This window comes from Cryptomeria japonica, chromosome 4, assembly GCF_030272615.1.
Source record: "Cryptomeria japonica chromosome 4, Sugi_1.0, whole genome shotgun sequence".
In the NCBI taxonomy this organism is placed as follows: Eukaryota; Viridiplantae; Streptophyta; class Pinopsida; order Cupressales; family Cupressaceae; genus Cryptomeria; species Cryptomeria japonica.
The window spans coordinates 397,152,573-397,167,624 of NC_081408.1; the positions used below are offsets into that span (position 1 = coordinate 397,152,573).

General features: G+C 34.9%; 1 long non-coding RNA gene across 1 annotated transcript; it reads left to right on the forward strand.

Annotated features, from left to right (window-relative positions):
- The first annotated feature begins 190 nt into the window (after positions 1 to 190).
- LOC131074635 (uncharacterized) lies at positions 191 to 12,526 on the forward strand. Its single transcript, XR_009113088.2, has 2 exons — positions 191 to 473; positions 12,169 to 12,526. It is a non-coding gene; the product is annotated as an uncharacterized LOC131074635 (long non-coding RNA).
- Positions 12,527 to 15,052: the final 2,526 nt, after the last annotated feature.

Genomic DNA, 15,052 nt, shown 5'->3' on the forward strand with positions numbered 1-15,052 from the left:
TGACATGCAATATTGAACATAAAGATGTGACTTTTAATTTATTAATTATTTATTTGAAAGATGTATTTACCGATAATAATCTAATCACGTGGTTCAAGAACCAGCAATAGAACTTTGGATAAAACCTTAGTTTGATTGATTGAATGATGTTTGTAATTAGAAGAGACACCAAACAAACATAGAAAGCAAGTGCTAGAATTGAACACATTCGTAACCAAGTGGAGAGTGTAGTTATGGGAAATGGGTGTGAGTGAAATCATGAATTGTGTGGATGGGATACAAATTATCCAAAACACGTGGATGGCTAAGATGATCCGATTGTAGGATCTGGCTATGATTTATTTGTTTCTCTACAAGCAGGTGTTGGGGGAGGAATAGGAATAGGAATAGGAAGCATGGACCCTGCACAGATGGCAATCCCTCTTCTCGCTATAGCTACGGCGGCTGCCTTTACCTTCTATGCAATCAGAGAGGTAAACAAAACCCACTAATCACTTATCTTTAAATTGTTTCCACCATTTTACTCACCTGTCTCCAAGCTTTCTCGCCCTACCTCTCTCTCTCTCTCTGTCATTTTGCTATGCTAGACATGAGGTTTTCACAGTCCTTCAGAAATATAGAGAAACAACAATTAGCATCAATATGTGAGGGTTTGTTTTTTTTAATAATGATATGGATACATAATATGATCAGAAAGTTTGATTCTTTTTTATGTTTTAATCAAAATAAATAATTTATCTTTATTGCTAACAAAACTCACATAGTTGTTCACCCAAAAATTCCTTGAGCATTCATCACCAAGGTCCAGAAGCGATCTGTATTCACTTGTCAACTGCTAAGATCTCAGAGTTTTTTGAGCCGAGTGAATGCTCAACTAGATCCTCCTCATGATTACTGCATACCCACTATACTATGGTCGTGCTCGGGTTGGTGCTTCACCCTAATGCATCCCCCATGAATGGGATAAGTGACAATATATGATGAAACCTTCAAGGGAAATCCTAGCAAAAAAAGGGTGTAGTGGTTGTGAGATCAAGTTGAGGCAATTTTATTTTTAAAAAGTGTTTTTTTTTTTTTCTTGGGATTCATGATGAACATAATTTATTGGACAGGTTTTTCTTCCAAACATTTTTTATCAAAAATTGCCTTAATGATAATTATGTTTATTGGACAGGTTTTTCTTCCAAACATTTTTTATCAAAAATTGCCTTAATGATAATTATGTATGCAATATATCCCTCTCCTAGCAAGGTATGTCAAAATATAATTAAGCAAAAAATAGTGTAGTGGATTTCTTTAGTTGAGGGAACAGTCTAACCAGGTTAAGTCTATAGTAGCTCTAAGACAAGCTAAGACATTTTTATTCAAGAGAAATCTTTTTTCCTTGGTTCTACAATAAACAATATTGTAAAAAGCCTTGGCCCAAGGTCCTTAATAAAATAGTTGCTTACCATCCTTGTAAATATTGGGAGGTAGAAGTTGATTGTTGGTAGGTTATACAGTTGACAAAAAGACGTAACAGAATCAATTTTGGAAATCTAGAAGGGTAGTTGGATTTATTTCCATTAAATTGAAAAGTTAAAAGGGTGGTCTAATGAAGGTTGAGTATGAGCATGTTTTTTTTTTTTTTTTTTAACTTAGAATCAACATAATATGTACATGTTATGCTTCATAACATGTATGTCTTATGTGTATTGACCAAAACACATACATGGTTTGCTCTCATGAGAGCATGTATGTGTTTTTTATTCAAAAACCAGATATGTTAAGGCTCTGGTTGAGGTATTTAATTAGTATGTTGGTTGGAAGGAGAATATGAGGTCATAGGAAATAGAAACAGCATGATGCACTTATCAAAAGATTTCATTGGAAACTAAGAGCAAATAGGGAGCTCTTAGCTTGTGATGGGTGCACAAACAAAAGTCAACAACTCAAAAAAAATCTCTTAAAATCATACCACTTAATATAAATAACTAGCTAGTATCAAGCACATCTCTAGAGTTGCTTTAGGACTTGGAAGAATAGTTGACCTAAGATAGTAGTTTAGGAGTCAGACCAATGTGTACAGTAAAAAATTACAAATAATGGCACCTACTATGGAGGGAATAGTTAACAAGACTATTTTGTAACAATGGAGCAAGTTTTTCTAATTCTATAACTATGTCATTTGACTTATAGGAAACACAACAAATATACATTCACAAGTTGCAGGAGTTATAGAAAAAGAGAACCAAGAAAGTCATGGTATATACAAGAGAAATTTATATGTGCAATCATGTAGCAATCTATGGAAGAGTTGTAGGAATTGCAAACTCTAGGATCACTTACAAAAGCAAAGATGACTTGCTTAAGATTGTGAAATAATTGAGCTTGCTTGAATATTGAGATATGAGATATGATCAAATGATGATCAATGGGGATATGTTATAAATATGTAATGACATTGTTTATATATAGACAAGGTGTTATGTGTTATGACCAACTAACATAACACAAATATTAAATGACCTAAGACAAGAAGTTAACCTAACATTTGGATAAGTTCCCACTTGGAATTTACTAGGTGCAATATATATTCACACTAACACCCCCCTTATGTGCAACTTAGAGAGAATGAATTATGCAAATGATATAAAATGTAAGGATGGGTCCCAACTATAAGGCCATTTTATGTTCCCATTTACAAAAGATCTCTTACAAACAGAGTAAAGGAGAAAAAAAACTTGGAAAAAAAACTTCAAAAGATAGAATGCAAATGAAAGTCATATACAAGTGATATAATGAGTGATTTATGGAGGATTCATCAATATAGCCAAAGAACTACATCCATCAAAAAGATACAATACAAAAATCCCTCCATATGAGAGAAAGATGGAGACTACATAACCCATCCATAAATAAGTGTCTCCAAATCTACTGAAGAATGTTTGAAGACAAAAGAGAATCCAATGATTACAAACAACAAGTCTCCTCTTACGAAGAAACAAGTCCATTGGAAAATGAAGAATCCAATCCATGTCCAACTAAGAGAAGGATGGAGAAGTCTCAAAATGTGAATCTCTAAAAAACTAATCAAAGGCCTCTGAATATGTCTCAACAAAATTAGGCGATAACTCAATCAAGGAAGAAGACAAAGTACATCAAAACTCGAGAAAACTCCAAACAATATGGGTCATTAAAAAGGAGAGATACCCTCTCAAACATGCCCTCCAAATATTCAAAAGAGAAATGGCATAACAAATCTGCTATACCTCTAATAAAGTCATTCTACAAAGACAAATCTAAAAAATAAAAGGTGTCATGTTTGACTGAAATCTTGGGAACCAAGTCATCACTGAAGTCTAGAGAAGCAAGAGGCAGTTGAACCTCATCATTTGATGAGCAGTGAGGTTCACTAAACCAATATCATCATCTGAATTTCTACCCACACTATTTGTAGAAGAATCTAGTTTATAACATTCACCATTAGGCAAGAAATGGGAAAAAGTGTAAATTTGAGGATCATGATCAACCCTACCCATTGTAACAATTTTTTTCTATACAAATCATGAATGAAAGTAAATCTAGAGTAAAAGCAGTGGACTTACCACTTTTGTGCTATTTAATACGTGAAAAGAAGATTGTTAGGAATGTCAAGAGTGCAAAGAACATCATGAAAACTACAATCGGGCATGTCAACAACCCCTTCACCAAAAACATCCAAATAAACACCATTAGCTATATCAAGATCCTCATTATAGAATTATGCTTCAAGTATGAAAACCTATCAGGACATCCTATCATATGATATGAAGCACCAAAATCAAGAATTGATCAACATATGTCACAACAAGAGCATGATATTTTATCCTATTATCCCCTTTAGGAAGATTTACCACAAGACCTTTAGTTTTATAATGTCCTTGACCAAATTTATAACAATAGTTGTTGCTAGTGTTGATGTTTTGGAGTTCGATGTTAATGGATCCACCAAACAAGCGACATTGAAAATTTATGCTTAAACTTTTCCACGAGGTATGCCTTTTGATAACCCTGTTGTTCTGGTTTTGCCCATTCCAGAATTTGATTAAGGATATCAATGGTTGGTGAAACATACTCTTATATGTTGGCAATTGACACTCATTGGATCCATATGTTGTCATTGATGGCAACAAGATTCTATTGGAGGCATGCACCGGCAAATATCGACATTGGAGTATTTAGGGTCATCACCGTCACCAGCATCCAGCACTTCAGTGAAGCCAACATCAGTCTAGGATCTGAAAGGTTTTATTTGTAAAATCATTTAGTAATTATTAGGGCCGAAATTGAATATCTTTTGTATTGTAAGCCGACATAAGGCATATTGTTTGTAAAGGGTAAATAAGTCAGTCTGTTAGGTCATTTTGATATATGACAAGGAAGTAGACCTGTGTGATGCGAAGGATATGTATGTAGGTCATTTGTATGCGAGAGTTATATCATGCTATGATCAGTAGATGGTTTGTAAAGAATTCTTGGAGGAAAAGAGATATCGGTAGAAGGGTTCGGGGTTTATGAACCGGTACAGAATAGAGCTTTAACCGGAACTCTTTTTGGCATTGCAAATGCATTTTGTGAGTTCGCCATTACTGTTTTATCTCAGCAGAAGCTTGTATTCAGTTAGACTCTTTTATGTTGAGCAGTGTGTTCTAGGCAGTGTGCCTTCCTGCATGTGCAGGCCCCCATGCTATGTAATATCTTTCATATGGTCAGTGAATTGATATTGTGGGTCACAAATCCCACTGTGGTTTTTCCTCTTTGAGGTTTTCCACGTATAAAATTATGTGTTATGGTGTTCATTCATGTGGCTGGTTTATTTACTTCATGTTATATGTTTCTTCATTTATCGGTTTATATGTGTATGTTAGAAAAAGGTAAAATCTTATATGACCAGCAGAACACTAATTCAACCCCCCCCCCCCCCCCCCCTCAGTGTTCTTGGATTCCAACAATTGGTATCAGAGTGTGGTACCTCGAAGGAAGTTTAACAACTTGAGGAAGATCCTGAAACCGAAATCATTGAACATGGCCATGGAAAAGCAACTTGAGATGGCACTTGAGGATTATGATGCTAAAAGGATGAAGAACTTAAAGCTGCAAGATAAATTGAATTCTACTAATGAATTCATTCTTGTTCTGCAAGAAAGGTTATCATCAGCTCAAGCTAGGAGGAAGGAACTTTTGCAAAACCAGGATGATGAAGAGAAAAATTCACTGAAGGAACAATGTCATAAACTAAGTCAAGCAAACATGCTTATGAAAAATGAAATGCAAGACCTGACTATGAGGATGTCAAAAGATATTGAGGAGAGAAAGAAGAAGGAAGAAAATCTTGATGTATCTCTAAAGAACAAGTTTGAAGAATGTGGCAAATTGACTCATGCAAATAATCTGTTGAGAATTGATTTGGTACAATCCCGGAATAATGAACAAGAGCTTGAAAGACAAATAATGACTCTGAGAGATGATCTAACTACTGCAAGTGAGTATAAAGAAAAATTCAGGATTAGTGTTGCACAGTTGGATGATTTATTGAAAAGATAAAGGCATAGTGAAGATTCTAGAGGACTTGGATTTGTACAAGGTGAAAGCTCTGGTACGGCAAATGAAGATCAAACAACCGATATGCAAAACTCATCAGACCAGAGGAAACTGATAAGGCAATCTAATGCTTACAAATTCAATGGTAGATGCTTTGTTTGTAATAAATTTGGGCATATGGCTAGACAATGTAGAAATAGAGCAAATCAAAACTACAATTCAGTTCTCGGTCAATGCACAAATTGCAAGAAATATGGTCATAAGTCAGAAGATTGCAGAATGAATGTTAAGTGTCATGCATGTGGAAAGTTTGGACATTTGGCTAATCAATGTATGTCAAGGAATGACACCAAATATGTCAAAGCAATTCAAAAGAACAATGTTACATGTTATGCATGCAACAAAATAGGTCATATTGCCAAGTACTGTAGAAGCAAGACTACACCAGTTAGCAACGATAAAGCAAATGAGAAAGGAAAGAAGAAGGTAGATGAAATACAACAAGATCACACCAAGAGATGGGTTAGAAAATCTGAAGAACCAAGTGGAGATGCAACAACACTGGTAACTGCACTAGTAACTCCACAGGTAGAACAGAGCATTCCTACAATTCAACTGGTAACTGAGGCATACGCCTTAGGGGTTGGAAAATTCATTGCAAATCTTGCATATTCCCCAAAAGAGATCTGGAGAGTGGTATTGATCATTGATGGAGGTTTATCTGGCATAAAACTGTGAAACCGGCATTCGGTAGGGCGCACCGCTGAGCATTTATGACAGTGATGGATTAGGATTTACTCGCTGATAAAAAGGGAAAATGGACTCATTTTCACTCACCCAGCACTTGAGCAAACTAGAGTGAAGCAAAGGCAAATAACAAGCAATCAAGAGTGAGCAAAGGCATTCTAAAATATTTCCAGCAGTTATTTGAGAAGTAATCAAAATCTTTCAACCGACGATCGTTTTCCAGGTATTTCTTTGAAACGACATCTGGATCATCATCTACTCCTACTTTAATTGTGAATCCCATGGTTGTTGAGGTTAAGGATAGGCTTAGACCTGTTTTCAAGGAAGTTCCTCAAATTGCAATGAAGGAAGACTCTGCTGGCGCATTTTCGAGGGTTCCCGATGGCGTAGTTTATGTGGAAGATGGCAGAGCCTATATTCACTACATATTGGAGGATTTAGGCACTGAGGAAATCAAGGGAATGTATCAATCGGTGATACCAGGCAACTCTGGAACAATCAAGCTAGAATATCAAATCATTGCAGACCTAGGGTTAACCAGAATCCTATATAAACCAGAATTCAAGGATGAAGTGATTAGATATGTTCTGAGTAGGGTCCATAATGAATTTATTTGGCTGGACCGGCCTTACATGATCACCAAAGAATCTATTCAGGTGGTCATCGGCTTACCCAAAGTTGGACAGGAACCAGGAAAGAAGATCTCCAACACTACGGTTGAAAAGCTCACCGGTGCAACCCATGATGGAAGGTCGATGAGGGTCAACACCATTAAAGATACAAATGTGAAATTTGTTGGCATGATCGGCTACAAGGTAACTCAATCAAGTCGATTGAACTTTGTTGCCAGTTCTTGTATCCATGTTGCATATCAAATGATAAAGAATAATGGAAAGTATGATTTGTGTGAATGGTTAAGAAGTGAATTGAGGTTAAATCTTGGCAAGATCAAAGGGGTTAAGAAAGGAACTTTCCGATTTGGCAATCTTATTGTCTGCTTGATGTTGTATTTCATGAATGAGCTACCGGGTTCAGGAAAGAAACGTTGGGCTCATGACATACCGATAGGCATGCAGATCAAAGATGCAATCATCGGTCTTGGCAGTAACAGGGATGAGAAGCTTTGGGGATAGTTTAAAACTTTTCAAGAGAACATGAGACTGAGGGAGAGAGTCTCCAAACACATTGTGGAGAAATACTCCACTGATATTTGCTTCAAGGTAAAAATAGATGAGACAGTGATGGAAGTAGTGGAACCTAGAACAATATGGGTTACTGAATTGGGTTATGAAGTTGATGACAACATCTTGGAACTATATGCTAAAATGTTGATCGATGCTCCTTTGGATGATAAGTCTGAACACTTTGGTACTGCGGAGGAGAAGGCTCTTGAAGTTAAAATTGGTTTCAACAAGAAAAGAAGAGAAAAGAAAATAGACAAAATCCCTGCATTTGTTCAAAATGTAATTCACAGGATAGATCGGTAGCGGCTAGTGCTCCTGAGGTAAAGAGGCCTAAGAATTTTATTTCTTCAATCACTTATGAGTCTGATCCAGAGAATAATCAACCTCTTGCATTCAAAAGGGTACAAAGGAAGAAAGTTGACAAGCCTCCGGTAGAAGAGAAGAAGGTGGAACCAAGGAGGAAGCTAGTAAGAAAGGTAACAGCAGCATCCACACCTCCGGCAAGGAAACCTACTCAGTAGAGGCAGCCTGCTCCATCCGCTCCTGCAACCCCCAGCAAGAAGAAAAATATTGTGATAGATGAAGCAATTGAATCTGGTAATGTTACCATCATCCCCCTAATGACTTGTGCAGAATTGATAGATGAGGTATCTAAAGATGGAATCCTGAAGAATGTGTCAAATTTCTATGAAGATTTAGATGATAATGAGCAAAATGAAATGGAAGAAGCAATTTTGTTACATTTAGACATATATAAGAAGGCTTTGGTAGATATTTTGAAAGAAATTCCTTTATCATTGTAAAATAAGTTAGATGCAAGGAGATTAGATGCAATCATGAGGGACAGAGAGATTAAAGAAGTTGAACTTTTGAGTATGTGTGGTTCTATAAATAATGAGGAAATGAAAAGGTGTATAGAAGTTGCAAATAGAACAATCTTTAGCAGCAAACCTCGACAAATAAGCGTAATGATGGGTAGAGTCAATGAAATAATAAATGAGACCAAAGATGGTTGGGCTAAATTCTTCCAAAAGAATCCCGATTTCCTTACTTCTCAAGAAGAATTTGCTAGGGCAATAGCTCCCACCATTCCAAACAGATCTAAAGGGAAAGGAATTTTGGGAAGTTCAGATCAAATTTTGAGTGAACCAGCAGTTAAACCTAAAACTAATGAGAGTGTACAGAATAAACCGGCAGAGACAACATTTGTAGAGTTTAGCAAGGTAATATAGGTAATGTATAGGATACTGATAATATTGTGGATAATACTCCACTGGAAGTAACAGATACTGCACCAAGTGGTGAAGCCACTGGTGCAAAAGAGGATGAGAAAAGGGATACACCGGGAGAGGATAAGGAAAAGGAGACTAATAAGTCACCCAGTACCATATCGGCAGTTGATTCCCCAGCAAAACTTTTGGCAATTGACACTTCTCAAGTTGAGAAGAAATCAATCACAAAGATGAGTCCCACAAAGCTAATGATGATGGCTACTCAAAAGCTAATGAGGGAAGGATCTGCAGACAAAGGAATAATAGATCAGTCAATAATAGTTTTGCGTAGATTGATTCCTGATGGTGTGATTGAAAATGAAGCAAGCCCTTCTGGCAAGCTTAAGATATTGACAGAGCATGTATCTAAAAACTTTCAATCATTACAACAAATTTCCAACCGACAAGCACTTGAAAGATTTACTTTGGCTAAGAAAGTCGCTTTTGACTAGATTATTGAGACAGAAAAGAGGAAGGTTGAAGAGAAACTTATACTTATTGAAAATTCTTTGAAATGGGGTACTAACATCTACAGGGTTTGTTGTAATATAGAGATTCTTACAGCAAATGTAGATAAGAGGATAAAGGAGTTACAAGAAAAGATTGCTACTATTGCTAATTCTTTTGATGGACTAACTTCACTTACAACATCCATTGATGGACAAATTTTGACTTTGGAGAACCAAATTTTTTCTTTTGAAAAGGAAAGAGACAAGATTATTCAGAGAGCAAGGAGTCTCAGAGGTTTGGTGAGTCCAAGATTGGATTCACTTGGTGTACATAAGAGGGAATGTATGGATATGCTTGCGAAGACCACGCTGGAAGAAGTCACTGAGAAAGAAACACTAGCATATTTACTGAGTGAACTTGTATCCATATCTGGAACATTCAAAACCGGTTGGGATACCTATATACAGTTGCTAGAGAAAGCTTATCTGAAAATCTTGAAATTGGTCAAGCTCCGGTAAAGTAATCTGTAACAATTCTTTCAATTCTTTCACCGGTCTTTGGCATTGATGCCAAAGGGGGAGAATATGTATGTGAAAAATATGTATATAATCCTAGGGGGGGGATATCAGGCAAAGTATATTGCAAACATCGGCAGTCAGCTCAAGGGAGCATGTTTCATGTTTCATGTTTCAGTTGAATCGACAAGGAATCCATTTTTCACATGAGTGTTTCCATCAATGCCAAAGGGGGAGATTGTTGGCAATTGACACTCATTGGATCCATATGTTTTCATTGATGGCAACAAGACTCTATTGGAGGCATACACCGGCAGATACCGGTATTGGAGCATTTAGGGTCATCATCGACACCGGCACCGGCATCGGCACTGACACCGACATCCAGCACTTCAGTGAAGCCGACATCAGTTTGGGATCTGAAAGGTTTTATTTGTAAAATCATTTTGTAATTATTAGGGTCAACATTGAATATCTTTTGTATTGTAAGCCGACATAAGGCATAAGTCAGTCTGTTAGATCATTTTGATATATGACAAGGAAGTAGAACTGTGTGATGTGAAGGATATGTATGTAGGTCATTTGTATGTGAAAGTTATATCATGTTATGATCAGTAGATGGTTTGTAAAGCATTCTTGGAGGAAAGTAGATACCGGTAGAAGTGTTCAGGGTTTATGAACCAGTACAGAATAGAGCTTTAACCGAAACTCTTTTTGGCATTGCAGATGCATTTTGTGAGTTCACCATTACTGTTTTATCTCAGCAGAAGCTTGTAGTCAGTGAGACTCTTTTGTGTTAAGCAGTGTGCTCTAGGCAGTGTGCCTTCCTGCATGTGCAGGCCCCCATGCTATGTAATATCTTTCATATGGCCAGTGAATTGATATTGTGGGTCACAAATCCCACCTTGGTTTTTCCTCTTTGAGTTTTTCCATGTATAAAATTCTATGTGTTATGGTGTTCATTCATGTGGCTGGTTTATTTACTTAATGTTATATGTTTCTTCATTTACCGGCTTATATGTGTATGTTATAAAAAGGTAAAATTGTATATTACCGGTAGAACACTAATTCACCCCCCCCCCCCTCCCCCCACTCCCCTCTCAGTGTTCTTGGATTCCAACATTTTAAACTATTTTGTGAGGAGGGTCCACCCTGAAAGCATGCTCTAGGATTGGATCACCAAGACATGGCCCCTCTTGGGTCTATCTTGAGGATGTCCAAAACATTACCAAAGGCTTTTTTGTTTTTGTTTTGTTGTTGTTAACCATGTTCAAACCATTTTGTAGAATGGGCCATGGTATGTCAAGTCATCTTTTTCTTGTGGTTTAACCATGGTTTCAAGACTTTTCTATCTCTGATTACAAGAAAATCCATGTTCCCATTTGGATAGTTTTTGGGTCTTTTGTTGTCATGCTAACATTTTCCTTCTATTATTGCTTCTTCCCTCGAGAAGGCCATTCATGTCCACCTCATATAGAAGTGTGTGAAACAAAACCTGAGAGCCTATTGATGATATTCAGAAATGTTGATTCTTGAAAAACATTCTTTTTTTATTTTTTGATCAAAACAAATAATCTTTGTTGCTGACAGAACTCACATAGTTCTCAAAAAACTTCATTTCTTTTTCTTCGATGTGAACCACGGGTACAAAGTATGCATCACCAAGGTTAAAAAATGATCTCTATTCTATTCACCTCACTTCTCAACTGTTAAGCTCTTAGGGTTTTTAATTTTCAAATCTCAGCTGAGATTTTTGAGCCACTTCATCAAATCATGAAAACTGCATTCCACTATACTATGGTTTGTTGGGCTTGTTTTTTCTAATCTTGGTGGAACATGTTTTGTCTCCTAATCTTATTTTATTAAAAAAGGTCACACCAATAACCCTATATGCAATATATCCCCCATTAATGGGATAAGAATTCATGTGGTACATAACTTAGATTACGAAACCCCTTAGCTATGAATTTAGCTGCGATAAGAATGTATTTAAGACTTGATATCATTTTTTTTGTGTTGTTCATAATAGTTTTATTTTAGTTCTATATGAAATTATAATATATCAACAAGGTACACTACAAGTTCCTTGGATTAATTACAAATCTTCTTTTTAGCTTTCTTGATATCAATGAAATTAAGAATGTTTAACATTCTTCTTAATGATCTTAATTTTAATCTCTAGTTGAAATTATATTATATTATCAAATCAAAAGAAATTAACTTTTTTATTAACTTTTCTACAAACTCATGTCTATACATATCTTTGCAAAACCTTTTATATATTTTATGATATATTATAGGTAGACATTGTTTCATATAATAAAGACTCCTTACTTGGAAGATATAAGGCTTTTCTTTTGTTGTTTTTTCTAATATTTATTTCTAGCCTTGATATTGTCACACCTAGTCTAATTAATATACCTTAAATGGTTGTTGCAGAAATCCATGGATGATGTTGATATGTCTAACATAGAGAAGCAACAATATAATTCATCTTTTAGTGGTAAGAAAAAGGGAAGAAAAAGAGTACAAGATTGACATTAAAATGATTGCAAATGAAGACTTCATTTGGAACTACAAGCATACAAGAAAGTAATAGTATAGCTACTTATGTGAACCTCAAATGTGTTTCTATGTTTTGATGTTAAGCATTGAATTAATTTGGAATTATGAAATTATTATTTTTTGTTGAAATTTGTAATTATAACATGGCACCATGCAAAGTTATATCCCCCACCTCAACTTATACTTTAAATTTTTCCTCAACATAACTTCTCCAACATAGGATTTTATGGAAGAGTTGTTTCCCTTGCTATGGCCCCATGGTCAAAGTTGAATGCGATAATATACTAGATACAAGTAAATTATCTAAGAAAATTTAGATAAGAAAATGACTTATTTATTTTAAATATGGTCTTAATAAAATAGTTACAATTTTTACATATATTAGCATCATTATATGAAGTAATTTTAGTAATTAATTAGTGTGAGGGTGAAATTTGCATACCTTGTATTTTCATTTGTATGTTCTTATTTCACTTTAGATTTACTTTGATTATGTTGTTCTGAATATAATGATTGTACATAAGAAAACTAATAATTAACTTCAAATAGCTTAATCTTACTTTCATAGATTTTCTAAAACAATGCATCTAAATTACACTTCATAAATCCATTATTTTGGGTTAAATTTTTAGCGTAAATTTGACCTTAGTTTACAATCATGTTGTTAAAATAATCATTTGGTTTCCAAATTCAAATTTTATCATAGGACCAAATCGGCCCCTTCTAATAGATGTTATTTATTGTCATTAGTGAAAAACATTAAAAATTGAATGATAGTGATCTATATATAAATAAAATCCCTATTTTTTTATAATAATCTATATTTTAGGTTAGAAGGCTTGAAGGATTTATCTTTTCACACACGAATTTGTGCATTGCATTAGTATATGATTAACATGTCCTAAACATCTTGCATTATTAGTTAGCATGCCTTTGGTTTGACCAAGAAGAATATCCTCACATAGAAATATCCAAGAGGTGTTCATCATTACTATATTTTTTAAGGCATAGGTCTCAAACATTGAGGTGAGTTTATTTTAGACAATTAGAAGTGCACAAATGACTTTTACATACATAGATTGAGTTCAAGGATAAAATGAGTTATTGTTAGAAAAATGTATTGTCGAAGAATTTTTCGTAGGACAAAGGAAAAAGATTGTTTTGTGATCAAATATTCTACATCGGATCCTAGATCCAATTACCTTAATTCTCTTTATTAGTTTTAATGCTTATTTATGAATATACATTGTTCGAACTTTATCTATTTTAGCTCGATTTTCTATGATGGTTTGCACGTCATGGTTAATATTTTTCCTCTATATTATTTGTATAGTAACCTTTTTTTTTAATATATAAAATGGGTGAAACTACCCAAACAAGCTTGCACTAAGAGGTTTTGACTTTACAGTTTTGATTTCTTATTTAATTAATTTTTTATTTCTTTTTTACATTAGATTCGAAATATATAAAACAAAGAAATGGCTAATGAAATTCAAGGAGACATCCATGTGTAACCTATTGAGATAAATATTGCATGACACATAGTTTCTTCTCCTTTTGTTATTGATCAAAATGCATGAGTCATAAGTATGTGGGACTAGTAAATAAATAGAAAAGGTAATTCATGAAGGCTATAGCATGGGACAAGTGACACTTGGCTCTATTGTTTTGTGTTTGAGAAGAGACACTCTTGTCACACTATCCTTTTTGCACTATTGGCTATTTGTTATTGTAGACACCTAAATTTGTCCAGTTTAATTAAATATAAACTTTTATTTATTTAATTATTTTATCCTAAGTCTTCTATTAATTAAATAAATCCTCACCACATTAACCTATTTACAAAGAAGATCATATATAAATTTTATATCAAGGCAAGCCCACATATGAATGGAAATCCAAAGAAATCTAGATAGATTTAAAAGCGCAACCTACAGATATAACAGATTGCAAGATAACAAAAAGCCCAATTTTTTCATGGAAACCTATAATATTTTTACATTAGAAACCCAAATTTCTCAACCTTGATCCTAGAATACAAGGCATGAAAATTAGGGTAAATTTAAAAGTGCAGCAAAAAGAGTGGGTACCTATTCTCCATGGGACAAATCCTCTTTGCCATGGTCGCATATTGCACATAGCTATAGCCTCTCAAACCCTACAAAATGAAAATCAAAAGAAAGGGAAATAACATTCTAGGGTTAGAAAAAAAACCCAAAATCTTATGCACGTGATTGCCTCCTCATACTCTCAATCTCCATTATCTTTGCCTATGTATGTGAAGGCATATCATGGTTCTCATCTACAGAACTTCCTCCTATAAATCTCGGCACTCTATTATCAATAAAACCACACAAAAAATTTAATACAGTGAAGACCACAAACAGCATTTGGTAGCAGTGCACTCTCTGCCAAGAAGTTCATGTCTAAAAAGGACAGATTTGAGAGGAGAGTCTAGGTGGTAGCTAATGGAGCAAAGCCTAACCAATGTTAAATGAACTACATTGTGTGTATGAGAAGATATTAGAGACATCTGGAAACTCATAGGGTTAAAATTGGGGAATGTTCAATGTAAAGGTGTCCAACATTTGGGCCACCACAAATTAATTTTAGGTTATAAGACAGAATTTTAGGATTATCACTAGATATTTGTTGAACACAAGATGCCACTAAGAGGGAGGGGGGGTTTGAATCAGTGGTTTCCAATTTCTTAACCTCTTAATACTAAGAGTGATTACTGGTTATCAATCCTAATGCC